The sequence below is a fragment of the Schistocerca piceifrons genome, chromosome 1 (assembly GCF_021461385.2).
Source record: "Schistocerca piceifrons isolate TAMUIC-IGC-003096 chromosome 1, iqSchPice1.1, whole genome shotgun sequence".
Taxonomy (NCBI): domain Eukaryota; kingdom Metazoa; phylum Arthropoda; class Insecta; order Orthoptera; family Acrididae; genus Schistocerca; species Schistocerca piceifrons.
This window is the reverse complement of record NC_060138.1, coordinates 1,094,787,550-1,094,812,550: the sequence shown is the minus strand read 5'-3', so window position 1 is coordinate 1,094,812,550 and position 25,001 is coordinate 1,094,787,550. Positions and strand designations below refer to the sequence as shown.

Genomic DNA, 25,001 nt, shown 5'->3' with positions numbered 1-25,001 from the left:
CGGGGCCCGTATTTCCCGATGACCCCGCTCCTAACACAATCTCCGACAGTCACAGAGGAGCATATCACTCATATACACTGACATGTGACTACATTTTCACGCAATTTGGGTGCATAGATCCTGAGAAATCACTACCCAAAACAACCACCTCTGGCCGTAATAACGGCCTTGATACGCCTGGGAACTGAGTCAAACAGAGCTTGGATGGCGTGTACAGGTACAGCTGCCCATGCAGCTTCAACACGATACCACAGTTCATCAAGAGTAGTGACCTGCGTATTATGACGAGCCAGTTGCTCGGCCACCATTGACCAGACGTTTTCAGTTGGTGAAAGATCTGGAGAATGTGCTCGCCAGGGCAGCAGCGAACATTTTTTGTATCCAGAAAGGACCGTACAGGACCTGCAACATGCAGCTGTGCGTTATCCTGCTGAAATGTAGGGTTTCGCAGGTATCGAATGAAGGGTAGAGCCACGGGTCGTAACACATCTGAAATGTAACGTTCACTGTTCAGAGTGCCGTCAATGCGAACAAGAGGTGAGCGAGACGTGTAACCGATGGCACCCCATACCATCACGACAGGTGATACGCCAGTATGGCGATGACGAATACACGCTTCCAATGTGCGTTCACCGCGATGTCGTCAAACACGGATGCGACCATCATGATGCTGTAAACAGAACCTGGATTCATCCGAAAAAACAACGTTTTGCCATTGGTGCACCCAGGTTCGTCGTTGAGTACACCATCGCAGGCGCTCCTGTCTGTGATGCAGCGTCAAGGGTAACCGCAGCCATGGTCTCCGAGCTGATAGTCCATGCAGCTACAAACGTCGTCGAACTGTTTGTGCAGATGGTTGTTGTCTTGCATACGTCCCTATCTGTTGACTCAGGGAACAAGACGTGGCTGCACGATCCATTACAGCCATGCGGATAAGATGCATGTCATCTCGACTGCCAGTGATACGAGGCCGTTGGGATCCATCACGGCGTTCCGTATTTCCGACCTGAGCCCACCGATTCCATGTTCTGCTAACAGTCACTGGATCTCGACCAACGCGAGCAGCAGTGTCGCGATACGATAAAGCGCAATCGCGATAGGCTACAATCCGACCTTTATCAAAGCCGGAAATGTGATGGTACGCATTTCTCCTCCTTACACGACGCATCACAACAACAGTTTACCAGGCAACGCCGGTCAACTGCTGTTTGTGTATGAGAAATCGGTTTGAAACTTTGCTCATGTCAGAACGTGGTAGGTTGATAAATAAGTTAAATAAACGAAGGTTTCATTAACATAGTGAGGAATGATAGGGTTGCTCTACCGATTAACAGAATGAAAGTTCTGTCCAAAATAACAATATGATTTATTAAGACTAAACACAAAATAATAAACAAAAACACATGAAACATTTACAATACATCAAATTGGCTCAAATTGGATACTCAAACAAACGCTGTGAATGTGAAGTTGTCCCTAAACTAGATTGTGAGGATTACGACGAAGTGGTATGTGGAGCCAATTCCTTGCAACTCAAATCTTAAGAGAAAACACATAGCCAACCCAACATTAATTGCTGCTACCCAAGACAGAACAAAGTTAGAAAAAGACGAACAGGCGCGCTCTGCTGAGCTCTGATTATCACCTAGGAAAATCCCTGTCTGCCGGTGCTGCGGACATACATTACCAATCTGTCTTCTTGACTGCAAGAACACGATTTGGCGTACCGGAGGCGATGGCTGGTTGCTTAGACGTCCTCGACCGAAAGGCGAGAGCCAACCACAAACAAGAGCCCCCGTACAGGCCGAACACACAACATTCCCGCCCCCACGACAGTGGCCGTGGTTAAACGTTCCAATCAGCAACTCGAAAACCGGCGGAAAATTCCACTCCATTGCCGGAACACTACCATTCCACCAATGGAGATTCTTGGCGCCAATTTCTGCACTGATTTTGCTACGTCACGGAGCTATGCCCTGAGCAAGCCAATCACAGTTACTATTTTGCAGAAAGCGCGGGAATTTTCCCACCACAACTGCCTGGGTACACAAGTCATTCCCACGCCTCGCTGGTAGCCCGCCAGAAAGTGTTTTCGCTAAGTTTCTGCGAAGTAACGGTACCTCTAGCCCAGCCGCTACTTCAGACCCCTCCGGGCGTGCCTGTTGACAATGTCGGCGTCTGCAAAGCATTCACTCGACTTCCTCACACCCGTCGGCTTAACCCTTTCCAGATCAGCAGAGCCTGCCTGTCACCGGACCACCCGGGTGACGAGAGACGCTGCGTGGGAAGTCCGCGTGTGAAGGAATAGCGACTTTTCACTGCATGCAATTAGAGAGGAAAATCGTAAGATAGAAATATGAGAGGGGGCTCATGCCACCTCTCACAGTAACATATCAAATAGAGTTCAGCTGCGTGTGATAGCTCCCCAACCAAGAGTCAAACAGTTTAGCGACCACCTTGTTACTGGAAGGAAACGTTTATTGCCAGTTAGCTCGCAGCCTGAGCAGCGCAGAGCTGCTGCGGCAGTTGCTGACGGCAGGACTCGCTGGTCGGGCCACTGGGGCAGCCAAGCGAGTGCGTGCACGCAGCGGCGGAGGCGAACTGGGCTGAGGCGAGGCGGTGCGTGGCGCTAAGCGGGGCGTGCTGACGTCGCTGTAGTGCCGCTGTGGGCCTGGTCCGGCCGTCCCACCCCGGGCGCTCCCTGGAGACCTGGGCCAGCGCTGGAGAGCCGGAGCCTCCACGTGGGTGGCCTGCTTCCGGGACACGCCGCAGGACACGTGTCCCCGGCGGCCTCATTACGGTCTGTGCGTAGCGAGCGAGCTCGTCTTCCAATCACTGCATATCACACACTATCGAATCTAAACTGCCTGACAAAAAAAAAAAAAAAGTGAAGCACCCTCCAGGGGAGAACGAAAGAAAACTTCACCGGTTGACAGGGTATGTGTTCTTGTTTCGGTGATTATAAGATCGAGTCAAATTTAGAAAGATCTTCGCAGTTTTAACCTACTTATCAGTAAGACGTTGCAACCCCTCTGCCCTCAATGAGTGCACTGATTCTTTTGGGAAGGATATCATAAGGTCATTCCCTTCTCTCGTGAGGCAAACTGGCACACAACAGTTGGAACTGGCCCCTGTAATCTGCGATGGAGTTGACGGCCGTGCTGGCCTCCACAAGTTCTATCAGTGACAAATGTGCAGAGCTTACAAGTCACAGCAGTACCTCAATAACACGCAAATAGTTCACAGAAACACGTGTCATGAGTGGACGAACGTTCACCTGTTCGAAAATTGCGTCACGATACTGTCATATTAGGAACATTTATTTATTTATTCAGTTCTCAAGTAGAAAAAAAATGGAAATGAATGTTTGGGGGCATTGGCCGGGAGGCCCCTTACAGGGCAGGTCCGGCCGCCTTGGTGCAGGCTGTATTACATTCGACGCCAAATTGGGCGACCTGCGCGTCGGATGGGGATGAAATGATGATGAAGACAACACAATACCCAGTCCCTGAGCGGCGAAAATCCCCGACCCAGCTGGTAATCGAACCCGGGACTCTTAGGACGGCAGTCCGTCACGCTGACCATTCAACTATCGGGGCGGACAATTCTCAAGTAGAGACGTGTTGCCCATTACTATGTAGGTCGTATATTGTGTGTTTTTCCCCTGTTATATAAATTCAATTTTATTACTAGTAAATTTTTTTGTTTAAAACTTTAAAAAAAGATAAATTTAAGAAAATAACAAATAAAACACACACACACACAGATATATATATATATATATATATATATATATATATATATATATATATATATATATATATTACAATTGCATATACGCAATTTAGTTTAAACACGTTGCTAACTTAGATAATGATAATAAACAAGATACATCATAGGTTGTGGATGTACGTTAAATTAAAATTAAAAGTGTATTTAATGGAACAAACGCAAAATAGAAATTTGACTTAAATATGATGTGACAGATCTTCCCTTTATACCTTCTGCATGTATGGTTACGTCTGTAACATATGGTGTCCTGTCAGTATGTTGTCTCGCAGTGGTAATAATTAATGTAATTTATTGATTAGTTAGGGTGGCCGTGCGGTTCTAGGCGCTACAGTCTGGAACCGCCAGACCGCTACGGTCGCAGGTTCGAATCCTACCTCGGGCATGGATGTGTGTGATCTCCTTAGGTTAGTTCGGTTTAAGTAATTCTAAGTTCCAGGGGACTGATGACCACAGATGTTGAGTCCCATAGTGCTTAGAGACATTTGAGCCAAAAAACCATAAAAAGAAACACTTTTTTATGTGACGAAAGTGTCACAACCGCACCGTTTCCCCGCAAATGGTTCAATGAAGGTTTTGATGCTGATGATGTTCAAACTGCCATGAGACGAGTATTGTTTTAGCAATTTTATTGACCTATCTTTTTTTTTTTTTGAGAGACGTGAACCGTTTCCTGTACGAGACAACGACACACACTAAAGAAGAGATAGTTGCCCGTTTGGATGAAGCTACAGCCATTCGTTAAACCACAATGAGAATTTCACTCTGCAGCGGAGTGTGCGCTGATAGTGAAACACCTGGTTGGTTTGACCGTGTTACACAATCATTCTCACGCAGATGCCAGTTGTACCTCAAAGTAAACAGACTACAGTCTCAGCAACATGTCTGAAACAATATTTATCACCCGTCAGTTTGCACACCTTCTCTCGCCATCACTAGCTTCAAAACCTTCTCGGCCCTTAGCAGCGAAACGGTGCATCTGTGACATTTTCGTCACATAAAATAGTTTTCCTTTTCATGTTTTTAACATAAAATGTTGTAAAAGCAGTAACTCATATTTATAAAAAATTATTATATGTATGTCTCACATCATATCGTAAACCACTGGATGGATTTCAACCAATTTTGAAGAGGGTGACATTGAAGGATATCACAGAAACGTCTGGAGCAGTTTGAAATAAATTTTGTTTATACGGGGGCGTTTAATAACTAATGCAACACTTTTTTTTTCTCGGTCAACGTAGATTGAAAACACAGGGAATTTGTTGTGACACATCTTGGAATATTCCCGCTTCAGCACCCACAGTTTCATGAAGATCCGATAGGTGGCGGTGCTATACGTAGCCTCCAAAATGGTGTCTGTAGCGGAGGTTCGTTCCAAACAAGAAGGCTGTTATTGCGTTTTTTATGGCGGGAAACTAGAGCATCGTAGATATTCATAGGGGCTTGCAGAATGTGTACGGAGACCTGGCAGTGAACAAAAGCACAGTGAGTCGGAGGAGGCGTCTGTCATCATCGCAAAAAGGTCGCGTAAACCTGTCCAATCTCCCGCGTGCCGGCCGCCCTCCCACATATGTGACTCCCTCACTGCTGGAACATGTTCGTCGGCACAAAAATGAAAACGAACTTCTCCATCACAAAGCAAGACTTAGACTTCACACAAGTCTGCCCACCAATGATGGAGAGTTTATTGATGCAACAAGACGTTGGCTGTCACGTCGATTCGTAACACCTGGGCATAAAGGCCCTCTCAGTAAAGTGACTTAACGCCATCGCATCGAACGGAGATTATGTTGAAAAACAGAGTTTCTTAGCCAAAAGAGTTGGGAATAGTATGATGTATTCGAATCCTGAATAAAGCCAACCTGCTTTCAGAAAAAAAAGTGTACTCTCTTAATAATTAAAGTCCCCCCTCAAAACTTTATCTGCAAAACTATGTGTGTAAGTATACTGTGCGCTATAAGACCCCTACCACCGCAATGACTTGGGGTCGCTGTGTGATATTTCACTTCTAGGGGTTGGTGTCAGAGGGGTTGACTTGGTATTTCTTTCCTGGATTTAGTTGAATTGAAATACCTTGAAAGTATAGAGCGCCGTCTGTTACTTATTTGTGTTTTTCAGTGCAATAAGAGAAACAAAACGAAATTAAGGAATGTGAAGGCATGTGAATAAATGAGATGGAATAGTTAACATATTATAAATGTAAAATGTGTTTGTTCCATTATCACGTCTAACAACTTGAGCGTTTTCCACGACATTTTGCATACAACTAACTCAGGTATAACTGCTAGAAGTTTCCTCAGTGTTGAGACGAAACTGCAGGTCGAGATTCGCTACAGATACAGATCAAATATATGTACAAATATGTACCAAACATATGAAACGTATATATGTGTGTGAAATATACATGAAATATGCATACACAGGCGAAATCGTGTCAAAAGGTTAGTGAAAGCAGGTATTGCCTGTAGAGGAAATAGCGACTGTTGAAATAAAGTTTGTAGGACATCCACAAGTCAGAAGCAATATATTTATTGACCGGTTTCTGTCAGTTTAACAAAAGTGGTCTGATAGCATTACCGATGTCAAAGATTAAGCAATGAGCCAACTACTTTGAACTGTGAATTCCACAGTTTCTGACGCTGCTCTTGCTCTACATCTACATAGATGCTACTCTACATAGATGCCATCTACATAGATGGCGGAGGGTACCCTGTACCACTAATGGTCATTTGGGATTCCCGTTTGAGTTCCCGAAGAATGTCCGTCACATTTACGTGTTGTTCGAACCTACCGGTAACAAATCTAGTAGCTCGCCTCTGAATTGCTTCAGCGTCCTACTTCATTCCAACCTGGTACGGAACCCAATCACTTGAGCAGTGTTCAAGAATAGGTTCCACCAGCGTCCTGTATGCGGTCTACTTTACAGATGAACCACATCTTCCTAAAATTCTCGCAATAAACCGAAGTGTACCATTTACCTTCCCTACCACAGTTATCACTTGCTCGTTCTAGCCGGCCGCGGTGGTCTTGCGGTTCTAGGCGCTGCAGTCCGGAACCGCGGGACTGCTACGGTCGCAGGTTCGAATCCTGCCTCGGGCATGGATGTGTGTGATGTCCTTAGGTTTGTTAGGTTTAAGTAGTTCTAAGTTCTAGGGGACTGATGACCTAAGATGTTAAATCCCATAGTGCTCAGAGCCATTTGAGCCATTTGCTCGTTCTAAATATCTCAGAGCTTTCCACTTCCGGTTTCAGCCAGCTCTCGTTCCCAACAATAATCTGAGCGCGAGTTTTCCTGGAGGGCAGTAAATTTGGGACCTTTGTTACGAATACTTCGACAGCTTACTGACAAAATTTTGACAATCGAAGTCTCTTTACTCTGAACGCGGTGTGTATATCGACTGGTAAGTGTTCATCAGAGCATCTCAAATTAAACTAAAACATCCTCATTTGCACCCCACTAGTACCCTGCTGCCGGAGTAGTTGCTTCTTTCCTGTTGTGCACCCCTGATCTATCGAGAGGAGTCCTAGAAATCCCCAAAGCAGGTCTAGAAATCTGCAGCCGAGACCGTCACAGAGCCGACGAAATCTCTGGTTGAGACCCTCCACTCGACTCCAAGCCCAAAGACCCCGATCAACTCTGGGAATAATGCTGCAAATTGTGAGCTCTCCTTGAAAGCCGCGGGCCGGCCGGAGTGGCTGAGCGGTTCTAGGCGCTACAGTTTGGAGATGCACGATTTCTGCGGTCGCAGGTTCGAATCCTGCCTCGGGCATGGATGTGTGTCATGTCCTTAGGTTAGTTTGGTTTAAGTAGTTCTAAGTTCTAGGGGACTGATGACCTCAGAAGTTAAGTCCCATAGTGCTCAGAACCATTTGAACCATTTTTGCACGCCGCGTACGAGGTCAGCAGTATTTACCACCACCGCCAGATGGCCTCAGACCCCATCCAACAGACGTCTTTGATGCCAACGTGAGCCACAACTTGCAGACGACTGCACCCTGCAATCTCGATAGGCCTTGGCAGGGCCGCCTCCACAACTCGTATGAGACCCCCGGCAGACATACCGAGTGCACATTGGTTTTCTTTCCAGCGCTGAACGCTGTCTAAGGGACTCCATAAGACGCCTAACGTTGGAGCTCTCTAGTAAATCCGTCCCCCCTTTGCCTGCTCGGACCTTGCTGAAGGAACGGCCACCTGGCCATTCACAGGATGGATGGACGAGGCCAGACGGGTAATTTCCACATTGGCCCTTCGACTCGAGCCACGCGAACGCTTTACCACCCGCTACCCATCGTGCGGTGAGGACGGATCCACAGCGCCATCACAGTAGCAAAGCCCGTGGACAAAACAAGCGATACCTGAGGTGTCCCATGCGACGAGCAAGATTCCCCGTCACCGCTACACCCCTAGGCAGAAGCCTGAAGGTGACTGACCGAAAGCAAAAGCACATTCAGCTGTTGGCCATTGCGGCCAGCTCCTCCTGCGTCGCCGGGCGCGGTGGCTGAGCGGTTCTAGGCGCTTCCACCCGGAACCGCGCTGCTGATACGGTAGCAGGTTCGAATCCTGCCTAGGACATGGGTATGTGATGTCCTTAAGTTGGTTGGGTTTAAGTAGGGGACTGATGACCTCAGATGTTCCATACTGCTTATAGCCATTTGAACCATTTTTTCCTCCTACGTCCGCACACGGCATGCACACTTCCTAACCATCCTGGTAAAACAAACTGAGTAGTTAAACTATAAAAGCAGAGATACGCATCTTGCTACCCTCCTGATGTGTCACCAATAGACGCTGATGCGTTAACGAGCTACTTAGCTGGCTGTTCAGTGAGACTGAATGTATTTACCCTTGCAAAAACTTAAGATTAAACCTCTTAAACAGAACAACACGCACGAAAATATACCACGAGAAAACTACAAATAAAAGTAAACACCAACTCGTCGCTCTACGGATGAGTATCAACCAAGAGCTGCGGCCTGACTGATGGCTTATTAAACGAACGGACGCTTGTCTTTAAAACAATACAAATGAGCAACTACTGTACCACAGACTGAATGAATTTAACCATACAAAAAATTGAGATTAAACCTCTTAAACAGAACAACACACACGAAATGTAATAAATATGCTACAAGGAGAAAAGAGAGAGATAAACACTTTAGTTGCCGCTCTGTAGAGTACAAAAAGCCGAGGGCTTCAGCCTGTCTGTTAAATTGGCCGATACCGGTCAATAAAAAATACTGATTACGATTTATGGTTGTCCTGCAAACTTCTGAAGAAGAGAAATTTTCTAACATCGAGTATTGATTTAAGTGTCAGAAAGTCGTTTCTGAAAGTATTTGTATGGAAGTGAAACATGGACGATAAATAGTTTGGACAAGAAGAGAATAGAAGGTTTCGAAATGTGGTGCTACAGAAGAATGCGGAAGATTAGATGGGTAGATCACATAACTAATGAGGAGGTACTGAATAGAATTGGGGAGAAGAGGAGTTTATGGCACAACTTGACTAGAAGAAGGGATCGGTTGGTAGGACATGTTCTGAGGCATCAAGGGATCACCAATTTAGTACTGGAGGGCAGCGTGGAGGGTAAAAATCGTAGAGGGAGACCAAGAGATGAATACACTAAGCAGATTCAGAAGGATGTAGGCTGCAGTAGGTACTGGGAGATGAAGAACCTTGCACAGGATAGAGTAGCCTGGAGAGCTGCATCAAACCAGTCTCATGACTGAAGACCACAACAACAACAACTGCAAACTTAGTTCAAAAAGTTATTGTCTAAAGAAATCTTCTCGAGTTCTCTTCGGTCATTGTCAGGCAGTAGGAGGGTCCCTTATTAAAAAAAGTAATAAAGAAAATCATTTTTTGGAAGAAATTGCTCTACTTTCATAAAATTGTTCCAGATGTTGACTGCATAATGTTGTAAAATGTGCCAATGTTTCTGGCAAGTTGCCTTCATCACATTTTGTAATACTACTGAAGCGATACATCGTTAACTGCTCAGAACTGTCTTCACTATAGTTACTTAAATGTAGCGTAAGTAAGATTCACCACAATTTGCCAGTGCTTGTGTGTCAGAAGGTGACAGGAACTGGGTGATGTTACTTATTGACGATAATTTAAGACTGAATTTTGTTGGCCCCCTTTGTTAAAACGGGAGAAACCTGATTGTTGTGAGGTGGCGCTCAAGGCAGGCCAGTGCGTTGTGTGCGAACTGTGCGAGTTCTGTTGCAATCCGTTGTCCTTGTTGCAAATGATCCCGCGCCTGCCATTCGCTGGAACAACACTTTCATTATTTTTTCGGATGTAATGCGGTGTAGAGGATGCTCGACATACATAACAAGTGCCTGTTTGTCAATGCTGTTGGCTAAACTGTAGCAGAATACCATGCTGTCAAATACCGCGTGGTATAATAGGACTCCATTTCGACGTAGATACTTCTGACACCAGCACAGCCTGAAAACGATAAGTATGGAATGAATGAGATAAGGAAACAGTTTTAACTGCCACGTCTGACAACAGCAAGTAATATCTCAACAAGTACCGGATGATCAAAAAGTCAGTATAAATTTGAAAACTTAATAAACCACGGAATAATATAGATAGATAAAAATTGACACACATACTTAGAATGACATGGGGTTTTATTAGAACAAAAAAAGTTCACAAAATGGCACTGGACAGCAAAACGTCAGTGACTGCGCATGACAATCGTGTATAAAAGGAGCTTTAATGAGAGAGAGAAGCAGATGCGCCTGAAAAGGCGCTTTTAGTGAAGCTGTATTATCAGAATGGGGAATGTGCTAGTCCAGCGTTACGATCCTATCGCCATAGGAAAGGGATTCGAACGGGTAAAGGTCCGTTGACAAATGCTGCTGTGGCGCGATTTATTTCGAAGTTCGAAGCCACGGGTTGTTTAGACGATAGACCCCGTAGTGGCCGACCGAGCACAAGGCGTAATGCTGCTGAGACAGTTCAGGAAGAAATGGAGGCTGTAGCGGGTTCGTCTACGCATGGGGAAATCAGCGCTCGTGCAGTCGCACGTCGCACCGGCATTCCACACACTATTGTTTGGTTGGCACTTAGGCGTACCCTCCGATGTTATCCGTACAAAATCCATCGGCATCATGAACTGTTATCTGGCGATTTAGTTAAGCGGAGGGTATTTGCGGTGTGGGCGTTTCAAAAGATGGCAGAAGATGACGATTGGTTGAGTAACGTGTTGTGGACCGACGTAGCTCAGCTCACGCTCCGAGGGTCTGTCAACGCCCACAACTGCAGAAGTTGGGCTACCGAAAATCCTAGAACTGTCGTGGAAACTCCATTGCACGACGAGAAAGTCACGGTATGAGTTGGATTTACCACATCTACCGTTATCGGGCCTTTTTTCTTCGAGGAAATGCGTGATTCCCGTTTTGTAACTGCGACCGTGACGGGTGAGAGGTACGCCGATATGTTACAGAATCGCATTATCCCCAGCCTGGCTGATAAACACCTGCTGGAACGGCGATGTTTATGCAGGATGGCGCTCCACCCCATATTGCTAGACGCGTGAAAGATCTCTTGCGCGCGTCGTTTGGTGATGATCATGTGCTCAGCCGACACTTTCGTCATGCTTGGCCTCCCAGGTCCCCAGACCTCAGTCCGTGTGATTATTGGCTTTGGGGTTACTGAAGCGCAAATGTGTCGTGATCGACCGACATCTCTAGGGATGCTGAAAGACAACATCCGACGCCAATGCCTCACCATAACTCCGGACATGCTTTACAGTGCTGTTCACAACATTATTCCTCGACGACAGCTATTGTTGAGGAATGATGGTGGACATATTGAGCATTTCCTGTAAAGAACATCATCTTTGATTTGTCTTACTTTGTTATGCTAATTATTGCTATTCTGATCGGATGAAGCGCCATCTGTCGGACATTTTTTGATCTTTTGTATTTTTTAGTTGTTCTAATAAAACCCCATGTCATTCTAAGTATGTGTGTCAATTTGTACCTCTCTATCTACATTATTCTGTGATTTATTCAGTTTTCAAATTTATACTGACTTTTTGATCACCCGGTACTTCTGGCGCCAGCACAGCCTGAAAACGATAAGTACGGAATGGATAATATAAGGAAGTAGTTTTAACTGCCACGTCTGACAACAGCAAGTAATATCTGAACAAGTATATCTTTATAGAACTTTTCCGCTATGGGATACTTTTTCAACCGCCCTGCGTATGGCGTCCATTCTCTGTCCTAAAGAACTCATGCGCTGTCGAATTTTTGCTGGGAGCGTGACGACAGATTTCATGTAGCCTCTTCCTGGTCTGCATTGATTCAGTAAATACGGTACACGATCCAGCCACCAGCCTAGGTGCGTAAACAGTTTGTTGTTTCAATTTGCTATTCAACAGTGCAGTTGCACTCAGTGGGGTAAGTGATAGCGGTGACATGCAGAGGGCGCAATGGAAACACTACTGACTGTGAAGCATTCTCTATTCATCTTCGGTACATGCTTTGTTTTGGATTAGTGAGGTAAGACATGCCTCGCTCTTTCGAACCTGACCGGCGCCGACTCACGGGTAGCGGCTTCCGCTCTGGTGGGGGGATGTAGTGTAAGCGCCCTGCGTTGCTGACGGCAAGCGTCAGACGCCGGCTGGTGCTGAGGTACTAAGTCCCGAGGGGATCTCAGTGCTGGCGGCAACAGGCTGACCTGTGGCTGCTACTGGCGATGCCCAATCACCTGTCTGGTGTGGCCCTGGCGTCATGGTGGTGTTCGAGCAAAAGAAATGCCTCTGCCTCAAATTTCAGGCATATTTACATCACTCTGAAGTGCATTTGTTTCACTAAAACCTGGAATATGGTGACATATCAAGAGACTTGACCTGGTGTGGAGGCGTGGACCTACCTGTTACGGTTATTACCACTGTGTGGTGCAGTTTTCCACTGATTGCAGCTAGCCTCGTCTCCTAGCCCCTTACATACATGTTATTCGGATCCACATGTCACTATTCAGTGCCCATTACCTGCGGCTGCTCACGCAGTACTTCAAGGGGGCTTTTCGCACATCTTCCTATTACTTTTGCTTAAAGACTGGGTAGCGGCACTGCAAGAGAGATTACACTTGGCATCGTTTTCACCCCACTTCTGTTCTATTAAGACAATAAACAGAATGAACAGCTGATAGTGAAAAACTATATGTATACAGGGTGTTACAAAAAGGTACAGCCAAATTTTTCAGAAAACATTCCTCACACACAAATAAAGAAAAGATGTTATGTGGACATGTGTCCGGAAACGCTTAATTTCCATGTTAGAGCTCATTTTAGTTTCATCAGTATGTATTGTACTTCCTCGATTCACCGCCAGTTGGCCCAGTTGAAGGAAGGTAATGTTGACTTCGGTGCTTGTGTTGACATGCGACTCATTCCTCTGCAGTACTAGCATCAAGCACATCAGTACGTAGCATCAACAGGTTAGTGTTAATCACGAACGTGGTTTTGCAGTCAGGCAATGTTTACAAATGCGGAGTTGTCAGATGCCCATTTGATGTATGGATTAGCACGGGGCAATAGCCGCGGCGCGGTACGTTTGTATCGAGACAGATTTCCAGAACGAAGGTGTCCCGACAAGAAGACGTCCGAAGCAATTGATCGGCGTCGTACGGAGCACGGAACATTCCAGCCTATGACTCGCGACTGGGGAAGACCTAGAACGACGAGGACACTTGCAATGGACGAGGCAATTCTTCGTGCAGTTGACGATAACCCTAATGTCAGCGTCAGAGAATTTGCTGTACAAGGTAACGTTGACCACGTCACTATATGGAGAGTGCTACGGGAGAACCAATTGTTTCCGTACCATGTACAGCGTGTGCAGGCACTATCAGTAGCTGATTGGCCTCCACGGGTACACTTCAGCGGATGGTTCATCCAACAATGTGTCAATCCTCATTTCAGTGCAAATGTTCTCTTTACGGATGAGGCTACATTCCAACATGATCAAATTGTAAATTTTCACAACATGTGTGGGCTGACGAGAAACCGCACGCAATTGTGCAATCACGTCATCAACACAGCTTTTCTGTGAACGTTTGGGCAGGCATTGTTGGTGATGTCTTCATTGGGCCCTATGTTCTTTCACCTACGCTCAACGGAGCACGTTATCATGATTTCATGCGGGATACTCTACCTATGCTGCTAGAACATGTGCCTTTACAAGTACGACACAACATGTGGTTCATGGACGATGGAGCTCCTTCACAGTTCAATCGAAGTGTTCGTACGCTTCTCAACAACAGATTCCGTGACCGATGGATTGGCAGAGGCGGACCAATTCCATGGCCTCCACGCCCTGTTGACCTCAACCCTCTTGACTTTCATTTATGGGGGCATTTGCAAGCTCTTGTCTACGCAACCCCGGTACCAAATGTAGAGACTCTTCGTGCTCGTATTGTGGACGGCTGTGATACAATACACCATTCTCCAGGGCTGCATCAGCGCATCAGAGATTCCATGCGACGGAGGGTGGATGCATGTATCCTCGCTAACGGAGGACATTTTGAACATTTCATGTAACAAAGGGTTTGAAGTCGCGCTGGTACGTTCTGTTGCTGTGTGTTTCCATTCCATGATTAATGTGATTTGAAGAGAAGTAATAAAATGAGCTCTAACATGGAAAGTAAGCGTTTCCGGACACATGTCCACATAACATATTTTCTTTCTTTGTGTGTGAGGAATGTTTCCTGAAAGTTTGGCCGTACCTTTTTGTAACACCCTGTATATCTGCTTACATTACGTTAATGTTTAATTACATTCCTTTCCTTTGTTTCAGGTGAGTACAGATTTGCAGCGACATACTGTTGGAACATGTAAGTTTTATAAAGATTATTAAACTATTTTCTGTGGCCGAAAATGAGAGTAACAATTTAATTGCGGTACCTTTTCTTTCCTAACACACTCAGTTAAGAAGAAAAAAATATCAGTTTTTGTTTACGAGTGCATCACGACATCTATTCAGTCATACAACACATATTTCGATTGTAACTTTAACGATTTTTAATTGTACGCCATTATTATTGTATTTAGATCACTGTTTCTTAGTGGCAATATGCCTTCCTGACGCATTCTTCACTACCGATCCTGGTGACAGTGGAGTAGTTTCTCTTGCTCTTTGTTCGCTTCACCAGATGTACTCTCCTGAGTAACCACGTGCACAAATTCCGTGAGTCCCTTCTCTAGAAACTGGAGATTATTTCATTAAGCTAAGTATATGAGACTTGCAAATACTTGCAAATGAACGAGACGCTATGGTGTTCAGTTACACACCAGGTTTTAAATTTGCCTGTACATCGCCTGTCCGTTGCAGTTTGTACCTTGGAAATGTTTTCTGTCTCTCTCCCGCCGAAATATCGGCGGTCGCTGTAAATTGTACCTGACTGAATTCCCATAGGTTATTTGAAAACATTTTGTGGTTCACTTACAGTACATATTTAAAGTCTTAGAGGTGTAGAATTTTATATACGAAGAGGAGAAACAAGATAACCGGGCACTGCACTTTTTCTTAGGTGACAACGAGGACAGTATGGTTCACTTTCTAAACTTTTGGGAGCTATTTGTACCCCATTCTAAAATGTCAGGGTGGAGGTTTTAATGTCCTATAGACTAGCAGCCTCACACGACCACTTAGATCTGCTTTACAATTCTAGTAGTTTCACCAAATGTATAGCGGTACGAAACGATTCTAAACTATTTGAAAACAGCATGCGCTTCTAGACTGAAAGGTTCATGCATCTACCTATTGAGGGGCATCTAATTTGTGTGAGCTGATATTTAAATAAACTGAAAATATGTTGATACGCCATGTATTAATTTTTATTCATTGTTGTGCAACAAATATTTCCAAAGATGTGTTTCTGAATTTTTATTTAATTTTTTTTACGAGAAGAACACATCATACTTATGATTTTGCCTGAGATACTTCAGCAGTGCTCATCATTTTTACAGCACAGTAAAACGAGGTCGACAGAAACAGTTTTCAGCTTCAAAAGAAAAAGCTGATAATATGGAAAAGAAATTTTGTAATTGAGCCTTACTTTAAAATTATAATTCCCTTTGGAACCTAGCTCATGGTTTAGTAACTTAAAAACTTGCTGTTCCAATTCAGTCCACCGAGAGGAGTGAATAGAAACAGTAGTGTTAATCTCATTATTTTTTTTTTTACTTATAGGTCTTTTGGGTATATGTAGGGACACGTAAAAATCCGTTTTAGATCTAGGACAATGAGAAAGAAAATTTATTTGCTTCAGAAATTATTTTAGTCAATAAAAATCAATATATGCTGCATGAGCTGTGGTTTGTTATCCTGTTTTCCAAACTGTTATATCTCGAATTACTTTATGGTAACGCTAAATTGAGGAACGTGGTTTGTTTGTTAACACATCACGTCACTTACATCATGTTTAAACAATGTTTTTTTATCTACAAGCCGTACCTCCAGAAGTAATGGAGTGTTTTCAAAAATATCTCCTTGATTAAAAAAATGACTCCTCATCTGTTAAAATAAATTTGTTTAATCGGCCTTGTTTTTTCGGAAAAAAATCAACATCATCGTTGGCTTCTAAATAACAAGTTCTACATGCAAACAAGCTAAATGACTGCTTACTTTTTCGACATAGTTTTTCCCAACGTAATCTCCAGGCTTGAGAGTGGTGTCAGGTGGTTCGTCAAATTCTTGGTCTTCGTCCTAAGAAACACTGCGATTACTGTTTCTGTTCGCCTCACAAATTATGAAAATGCGAACCTGAATTTTCTATTGGCCAAAACAGATATCTGATTAAAGTACACTACAAAACTGAACTTTTGGTCAAAGAAGCAGAATAGCATATTTGCTTACTATGTACTTAAATTAATACAATGCAATTTAGTTTGACACTTACAGATAAAGTTCGAAGTAAGCAAATTCAGCAGGGCATTCGATGTTTGCCATAGACTGCAGAAAACAACCATTGACAGTGTCGCCACTTTTGAAATTCATAATTTTCCTGTTAGATTGGTTCACTGCGAACCTAGATAAACAAATCTCTTAAGTGATATTCGACGGTATAGAACTTTTATGGAAATTTCTGTTCACCCCGTTGTTTCTATTCGCCCACTTTCAGCACGTGAAATATTGCGAAAAAATAGCTCTCACTTTACCGAATTGGGATTTAAAATTTCACGGTGCATTCACCATCTTCCACAAGGTGATGAGTGTTGTGTTTAGTGATCTACAAATTTCGTGTTACATTTATGAAAGGAGATTACTTTCATAGTAATTCAGAACTGCAGTTATATTTATCTGTTTCAAGTACTTCCTGGTAACGGCCCTGTCTTTTCTGTTCCACAGTTCGACGCTGCTCGCTTGACGAAAGATCCGTTCCTAAAGTAATCCGCTGAATTATAGATCCATATCATTCACATCGACTTGCAGCAGGATTATGGAATGTATACTTTGTTCGAACATCATAAAATACCTTGATGGAAACGCTCTGTTGACACACAGATTCAGAAAATGTTCGTGTGAAACACTTATTGGCTCTCTGTTCATACGAAGTAATGAGTGCTATCGACAAGGAATCTCAAGTTGATTCCATACTTCCAACTTTCCAGTAGGCGTTTGACTTCTTTCCTCACACAAGTTCACTGTACGCTATTCAAAAGTGTCGTCTCGGAGCGCACATCAGATTTGCAAGATTTCTCAGAACTGTTTTCTGAGGCTCCTGTTGTCATTTTCTGATGTACGTCGGATCAGCCCTGGATTTGACAAACGCTGCGGTGTGTTGTGTGATACGTGAGACTTGCGCTTCGTATCCTCACGAAAGGGCGAGAAAATAACACAGAGGACTTCTAAAAATATTGAATATTCGTAATGTGCGCTAGTAGAATGACACAAAAGTCTTGAAGCTTCTTGTCGCCTCGCGAAGGCAGTGATGTCTGATGTTTACCATGTAGATAAAAGTAAATATTATCCCTGTTTTGCAACTAAATTTTTACTCAACATACTTCACCTAATTATATTAATAATACTAAATCGGAAAACACATCTAAATGTTCTGCAAAATTATATATATTTGGTCATGAATTAGGTTTCGTGTTTTTAGGCCATCTTTAGGTGACAAGTGAATGCCGCAGACAGGAAAGATACAAGACTGACACAGAGTATTTTCATACCAAAACGTTACATTTTTATTAGGTAGAAACAATTACATTAAAAGAGGTGGGAAACAAAGATTTTATGTCGAGATACATTTAACTAATGGTGAGAAATAAGATGGATTTACAATCTAGATCTTGTATTTGTAAATAAAACTTAATTTTAAAAAGTCGAAAAAGAAAACAGTCTTATCATTTAATATTAAGCTTGAATTCTGTATGATGATGTAATGTTGTTGCTTTAATTTGTTCTGAAAGCGGTGCTGATATTCAAGACCATAAAAGTGGGTCAAAAGCTGTGAGCTATCTGAGGAAGTTAACCTTGCATTACTTTCACCAGGTATCCAGTCTAGCTTACCAAATTCCCAACCAGACTAACATTAATTATAATCTTTTAGTACTCATCTTACAATAACCGGTGATATATATATATATATACATATATATATATATATATATATATATATATATATATATATATATATATATATAAAGACAATTTAAATACAAAGAAATAAATCAGTTTATATTTGGACATTTATTTTAACATTGATCATTTTTTCGTCAAAATTTCAGCATATGAAACTTGATTCATAACTAAACTGGTGCCTTATTTAGGATTGTGTAAATGTGAGTTTGTAATCTTACGGAACACATCAAATAGGGAGCCAAGATTGGGAGACTACATACAACACTGCATTCATAAAATAACACACGAAGAACGTTGAAACATATGCAAGAGGAAATTAACCACAACCAACCGATTCAATTTTCACCCAAAGAAGTTACGTTCGTAGCGCAATCCTGTCCGTCATGAAATTACCACACACTGGTATACTAAATTCATACTAACTCTCTGTGAAATCTTCCCGAAAAGAATAGCTGAGGGCTACTTTGATGCTTACACCACATGCTTCACGTGGTCAACTTGATTTACACAAAGAGTGTAACTCCACAATAATTTTGATAATTAAAATAAATTACATCGAAACGCAATTTACAAAAGAAAAACCTTGAACTGGTTACTATCGTCTTACTATTAACCAGATGGGTCACACAATTGTATAAGCACGTGGTACTGGTCTCACAAAGTACACCCCATGTGGGTTGAACATAAAGAAAAGTTGCTATATTGAAAAATATTGTCAAAACAAGACGCTATAATCTCACGCACATTCGCATTTAAGATTGATAATCTTAGAGTTACTGATCAACACGTGGTTCCACTTTGCTCACAAAGTAGTGACAAAGCAACTACCGGAAGATATTCTGAACTTCACACTCGAATTACACTGTGTTGCAATTTAAGATAACATTAGATATTTTAGAGCTGAATGTGAAATAAAGGTGATTAAATTTTCAGTTAGGCTGAACTTAAGAAATCCATTGTCCTAGGGACTTAGCAGACACGTGCTTAGCCGGAGATCTTATCACTTCAGACGCTCGCCGCGGACAGACTGCTTGGGCCCCTACCGAGGGTGCTTAACAGATACAAACGGAAGTGACCAGAGGCAGCTTCCTATACCAACATGACAAGGGACGGACAGGACCATACTAAGAATAACAACCTCTCTGCTTTTAGAAAGCGTGGCTACCTGTTCCGACGTTGGTCCTACTGTTCTCTAGCAGACAGTCTTGTCTGCTGCCATCAAGCATGCAACTAGACATACATTTGCTCATTCATCCTCTCACACAGACGGGAAGGGGGATGACAGTATCTTATCATATACAGTATATAAAACAAAGCGGATGTAGGTTCCGTGTGAGGCTGTGTGACATGAATTACATATAAACTGTGTTTTACAGTGTAATAGTGTGACAGATCGTTCTTGTTTATGTGTAAAAGTAACACGTTCCACTGCTCAGTCTCCTCCGAGATAGTCAGAAACACCACAGTAAATTTAGAAGAGGAATTTATGCCGTAAATCACAACAGATTTAAGAAATTAACATGAAAGGAATCCAACAGAGACCTTTCAATGTCTTTGTTGATTTCCAGAAGGGTCATCGTTCTGCTTTTCTTAGCCGAATGTAAAACATCACGTTTTACATCATATGAATGATTTTCTGTGAAAATTATTGGGTGTCTTCAGTGGTCTACGATGAAATAAGAAATATTTATTAATTATAAATATTTTGTTGTGAAATGCTGGGTATCCCATTTATTTTGACAACCCCAAATACGACGAGCTTTCAATAAGTAATCCAACACATTTTTTCTCGGCAAATTTCGGTTGAAAAAATGCAGAATTTCTTATGGGACAACGTGAACTATTCCCGCTTCAACCGCTAGCGTTTCAAGTAGTTCCGACTGATGGCGGCGCTGTACGCAGCTTTCAAGATTGCGTCTATAACGTAGGTGCGCTCCAAGAATAGAGGTTACACTGATTTTCTTTGGGCGGAGAACCATAACATCGTCGATATTCATAGGCGCTTGCAGAATGTCTACGGAGACCTGGCAGTGAGAAAAAGCGCGGTGAGTCGTTGGGCGAGGTGCCTTGCATCATCGCAACAGGGTCACACAAATCTGTCCGATCTCTCGCGTTCCTGTCGGCCGCACGCAGCTGTAACTCCTGCAGTGTTGCAATGTGTGGACACTCGCATTCGAGGTGGTCGACGGATCATAAACAGCTTGTTGCACTACTGGACACCTCTGTCGGCATTGCTGACACACGGGTCCACTAGTTGGGGTACTCAAAGGTGAGAGCCGCTGGGTTCCTCGCAGCCCAGCAGAAGACCATAAAGATCATTGAAGGACCATGTGTGCGGAGTTACTTGCACGTTACGAAGCTGAGTGTATAAAATTTTTGACGAACGTCGTCACATGCGAAGAAACATGGGTTTATCACATTGAACCGGAAAGAAAACGGCAGGCCTTGAACAGGCGCCACACCATCTCTCCTCCAAAGGAAAACTTCAAAGCCATGCCCACAGCCAGTAAAGTTAGGGCGACGGTCTTCTGGGAATATGTTTTATGTCCTCTCCCATGGTTCGGCGATCAACCCTGAAGTGTATCGTGCTACCGTCAGGAAATTGAAGAAACGACTTCAGCCTGTTCGTCACCACAAAAATCCAAAGGAACTTCTCCTTCTCCATGACAATGAGAGTCCCCAGACAAGTCTTCTGCGCACCTGATAAGAACTCGCAAAACTTCACCGGACTGTCCTTCCTCATCTACAAACCCAGATCTCGCGCTTTCCGACTTTCATCTCTTGGGTCCAAAGAAGGATGCACTCCGTGGGAAACAGTAGGTGGTTGATGGGATATTTTTCCGACGTCGACCAGTACAGTGGTACCATGCGGGCATACAGGGCCTCCCAGTAAGGTGGCGTAAAGCCGTCGCATTGAACGGAGGTTATGTTGAACAATGGGGCTTTATAGGCTAAAGAGAGAGAAATAATATGATGTATTGGAATGCGAAATGAAACCAACCTGCTTTCAGAAAACCAAAGGTGTTGCATTACTTACTGAAGGACCAGAATCAAAATTTTAAAAAAAAATCAATCAAACCCTCAAACCTTGTTTAGCCACGAGGGGGACATTAACCAGCATGACTGCCTTTCTTGTAACCTTTTTACGAAGATGTGAACAGCGATATGCCTTTTTTAAATAGCACCCTACATATTTATTCGGGAATCCACTTTCTCTCCTCGTGACGTTTTCAAAGAGGTACACAGTGTACCGTTCACGTAAACATGATATATTTGAAACGAAACACAAAATTGGTTTTCACTCTCCTCTGCTAGCACAGAGCGGAGGCACCCTGGATAACATTACCAGGGATACCTGCGGTGTGTGCTAGTAGAGGAGAGTGAAAGTTAATTTTGTGTTTCTTCTTTAATATGTATGTTCAAGTGAATGGTACACAGTATACATCTCTGAACAGATCACGAGGAGAGAAAGTGGATTCCCGAATAATTGCGTACGGTGCTATTTAATTTAAAAAAGGCATATCGCTGTTCACATCCTCGTAAAAAGGTTACAAGAAAGGCAGTCATGCTGGTTAATGTCCCCCTCGTGGCTAAACAAAATTTGGTTAGTAATTGTTTTTTATTTTGCTTCTGGAAAAAAGACTTATACGGAATGGTCAAGATAAATGAGACAACTTGTATATAGCGTTTTCTGGCAACATATTTAGTTTATTTTAACATTTACATTATTTACAATTACAAGGTCTTGGTGTAGCACACAATTCTAGGTCTTCTATGCTTTTATGTGCTCGTTGGCTCTTGCGTCACCACCAGATGAACCACAATCAACAGTGCGTCATACTTTTGCTTTTCACTGCATATAATTTTGCTTGTTGTGCAGTGCATTTGACCTTACTCTTAGGGTAACTGAGGGGTCAAGGGAACTCTAGAGGCTGGCAGTGGAGCTGGGGTGTCGGGGTTGGGATGGAGGGTGGGTGGGTGGCGTGATAGTGGGGACATTCTGGTGATATTCATGACCGTGCGTGAGTTCGTGCATGTGCATCTGTGTGTGTGTGTGTGTGTGTGTGTTTGTGTGTGAGTTTTTAAGTACATATGAAGGGCTTATTTCAATAGCGGTACAAGTCCATTTTTGTTCATTTTGAGATACAGAGTCCGAAAGTTAAATGAGCGCTGAAAAATCTGCAGTTGAGATACCAGAAATATTCAAGCATATGGCTTCTTGCTAGAAGTGAACTTTTCTTTCTGTTTGTTTGAATAATTAGTTTCCGAAGAATTACAGAGAGGAAAGTGGAGGCAATGGACTTGTACCACTATTGAAATAAGCCCTTTGTATACAGTCTAAGGAAAAAGAAACGACGCACCACGAAGGGAATACCCGAATGGGACGGAAATCAGTTTGTCCAGCCAAACAAATTATATCAATTTCACATAAAATTGGGTTATTAATTCAAGAAAAAATTGGTTCAAATGGCTCTGAGCACTATGGGACTTAACATCTCAGGTCATCAGTCCCCTAGAACTTAGAACTACTTAAACCTAACTAACCTAAGGACATCACACACATCCATCCCCGAGGCAGGATTCGAACCTGCGACCGTAGCGGTCGCGCGGTTCCAGACTGAAGCGCCTAGAACCGCTCGGCCACCAGCGGCCGGCTATTTATTCAACAGAAAGAGCTTCACAAATTCAGCTAGTCAATAAAGCGTTGGCCTTATGCGAGTAGTTATTCAGCTTCACATTGATTAATAAATTTGGATGTCCTCCTGAAAGATAGCGTACTATATTCTGTCCAGTTCCCGTGTTAGAGCGTCAAAATCCTGAGCTGGTTGGAGGGTCTTGGCCATAGTGCTCCAAATGTTCTCAATTGAGAGGAGATCCGGTGACCTTGCTGACCAAGGTAGGATTTGGCAAGCACGAAGACATACTGGTACAGTAGAAATTCTCACTGTACGCGGCCGGGCATTACCTTGCTGAAATCTAAGCCCAGGATATCTTGCCGTGAAGGGAAACAAAACGGGGCGCAGAACATTGTCGACATAGCGCTGTGCAGTAACCGTGCCGTGGATGACACGCGGAGGAGTCCTGCTATGAAAAGAAATGGCACCCGAGACTATCACTCCTGGTTATGGGCCGTATGGTGGTCGGTACTAAGACTGGTACCCCATCGCTGTCTGGGTCGTCTCCAGACACGTCTTTGATCTAGAATATCAGTGACTGGTGTAGAATTGTCTTCAGTGTTGAGTCCCGCTTCGAACTGAGCCGCGAAACGGGTGATGGTCAGGGGTGCCATTTCATTTCAGAGCAGGACATCTTTGTCATCTGCGGCATCCACAGCGGTACGTCGACGATATTCAACGCCCCGTTTTGTTGGTCTTCATGACAAGGCATCCTAAGATTACATTTCAGCAAGATACTGCCCGCCCTCACAGTGCAACAGTCTTTACTCCTTGCCTTCGTACTTGCCAAACCACATCTTGACCCTTAAGGTCGCCGGGTCTCTCCCCAGTTCAGAGTGTTTCGAGCGTTATGGGCACGGCCCTGCCCTTCAGCCAGCTCGGAATCTGATGACCTAAGTGCGCCAATTGGACAGAATTTGGCACGATATCCCCCAGGAAGACAGCCAGCAACTCTGTCGATCAATGCCAACTCGAATAAGTGCTTGCATAATGGCCGGAGGTGAAGCAATCCGGTATTCACTTGCTCAATTTGTGAAGCTCTTTCTCTTGAACATATCACCCAATTTTGGTGAAACTGTAATAAATTGTTTGTCTGTATATCCATATCACATCTACCGATTTCCATCCCATTCGGATAGTTCCTTCCTGGCGCGTGGTTTTTTTGTCTTAGAGTAGATTTATATCATTGTTTACTTACTTCAAGCGTTATTTAGCACACAACACACAAATGTAAGGAATATAATCCACAGTTGTGAATAACATTCATCACATTTATGTGCTGCATGCTAAATAAAGGTAACGATTATCTTGACAAACGCTCCTCCAATCCTCGAGACGGACAGTACCAAAATATTTATTTAATTTTTTTTATTATTTCATTTATTTTTTATGATACGTCCTAATTAGCGGGAAAATTAACTTATCTTTGAGCTTTTATGGTAATTGAGCATTTTTTTCTCTGTATGAGACACTTCTCCTGGTGAGTGAGCACGCACTTTCTTTCGCTGTTGTTGTATAAATTGCCATATTTGATTTTACCCAGTCTGGTGGTGATTTTCTTGCATTAGATGTTCTTCATATGTGGGGTGCGTGCATTTGCTCTTTAGTATCCTTAAGTTTTCTGTGTACGTGCTATCACTTGTCATACGGTGCCAGTACGTGTCAGATCTCTAGCGGTGAGTGAAAGCCGTTTTCTCTTACTGGAGTAGTTACGCCTGCACAATACGAATGAGTTCCATCGTTAAAATTTCTTCGTCAAGTTGGGGGCAAGAGGTAAGAACTGGGTGCTGAACTTTCCTCGACGGCTGCGGGTCGATGCTGAAGACTTGCGAAAATTAATTAAGGAGTAAAAGCAGTGTCTCAACAAGAGCAGAAACTTAGCAATGCCATATTTACAGCTCTGAATTCTTCTGTTAAGAATGT

General features: G+C 43.4%; 1 protein-coding gene across 5 annotated transcripts in view; it reads left to right on the top strand.

The window, feature by feature from the left end:
* Positions 1-25,001, top strand: part of LOC124775714 (sorbin and SH3 domain-containing protein 1) — a 1,093,224-nt gene that overhangs the window by 79,823 nt on the left and 988,400 nt on the right. The gene's annotated exons all lie outside the window — the stretch shown is intronic.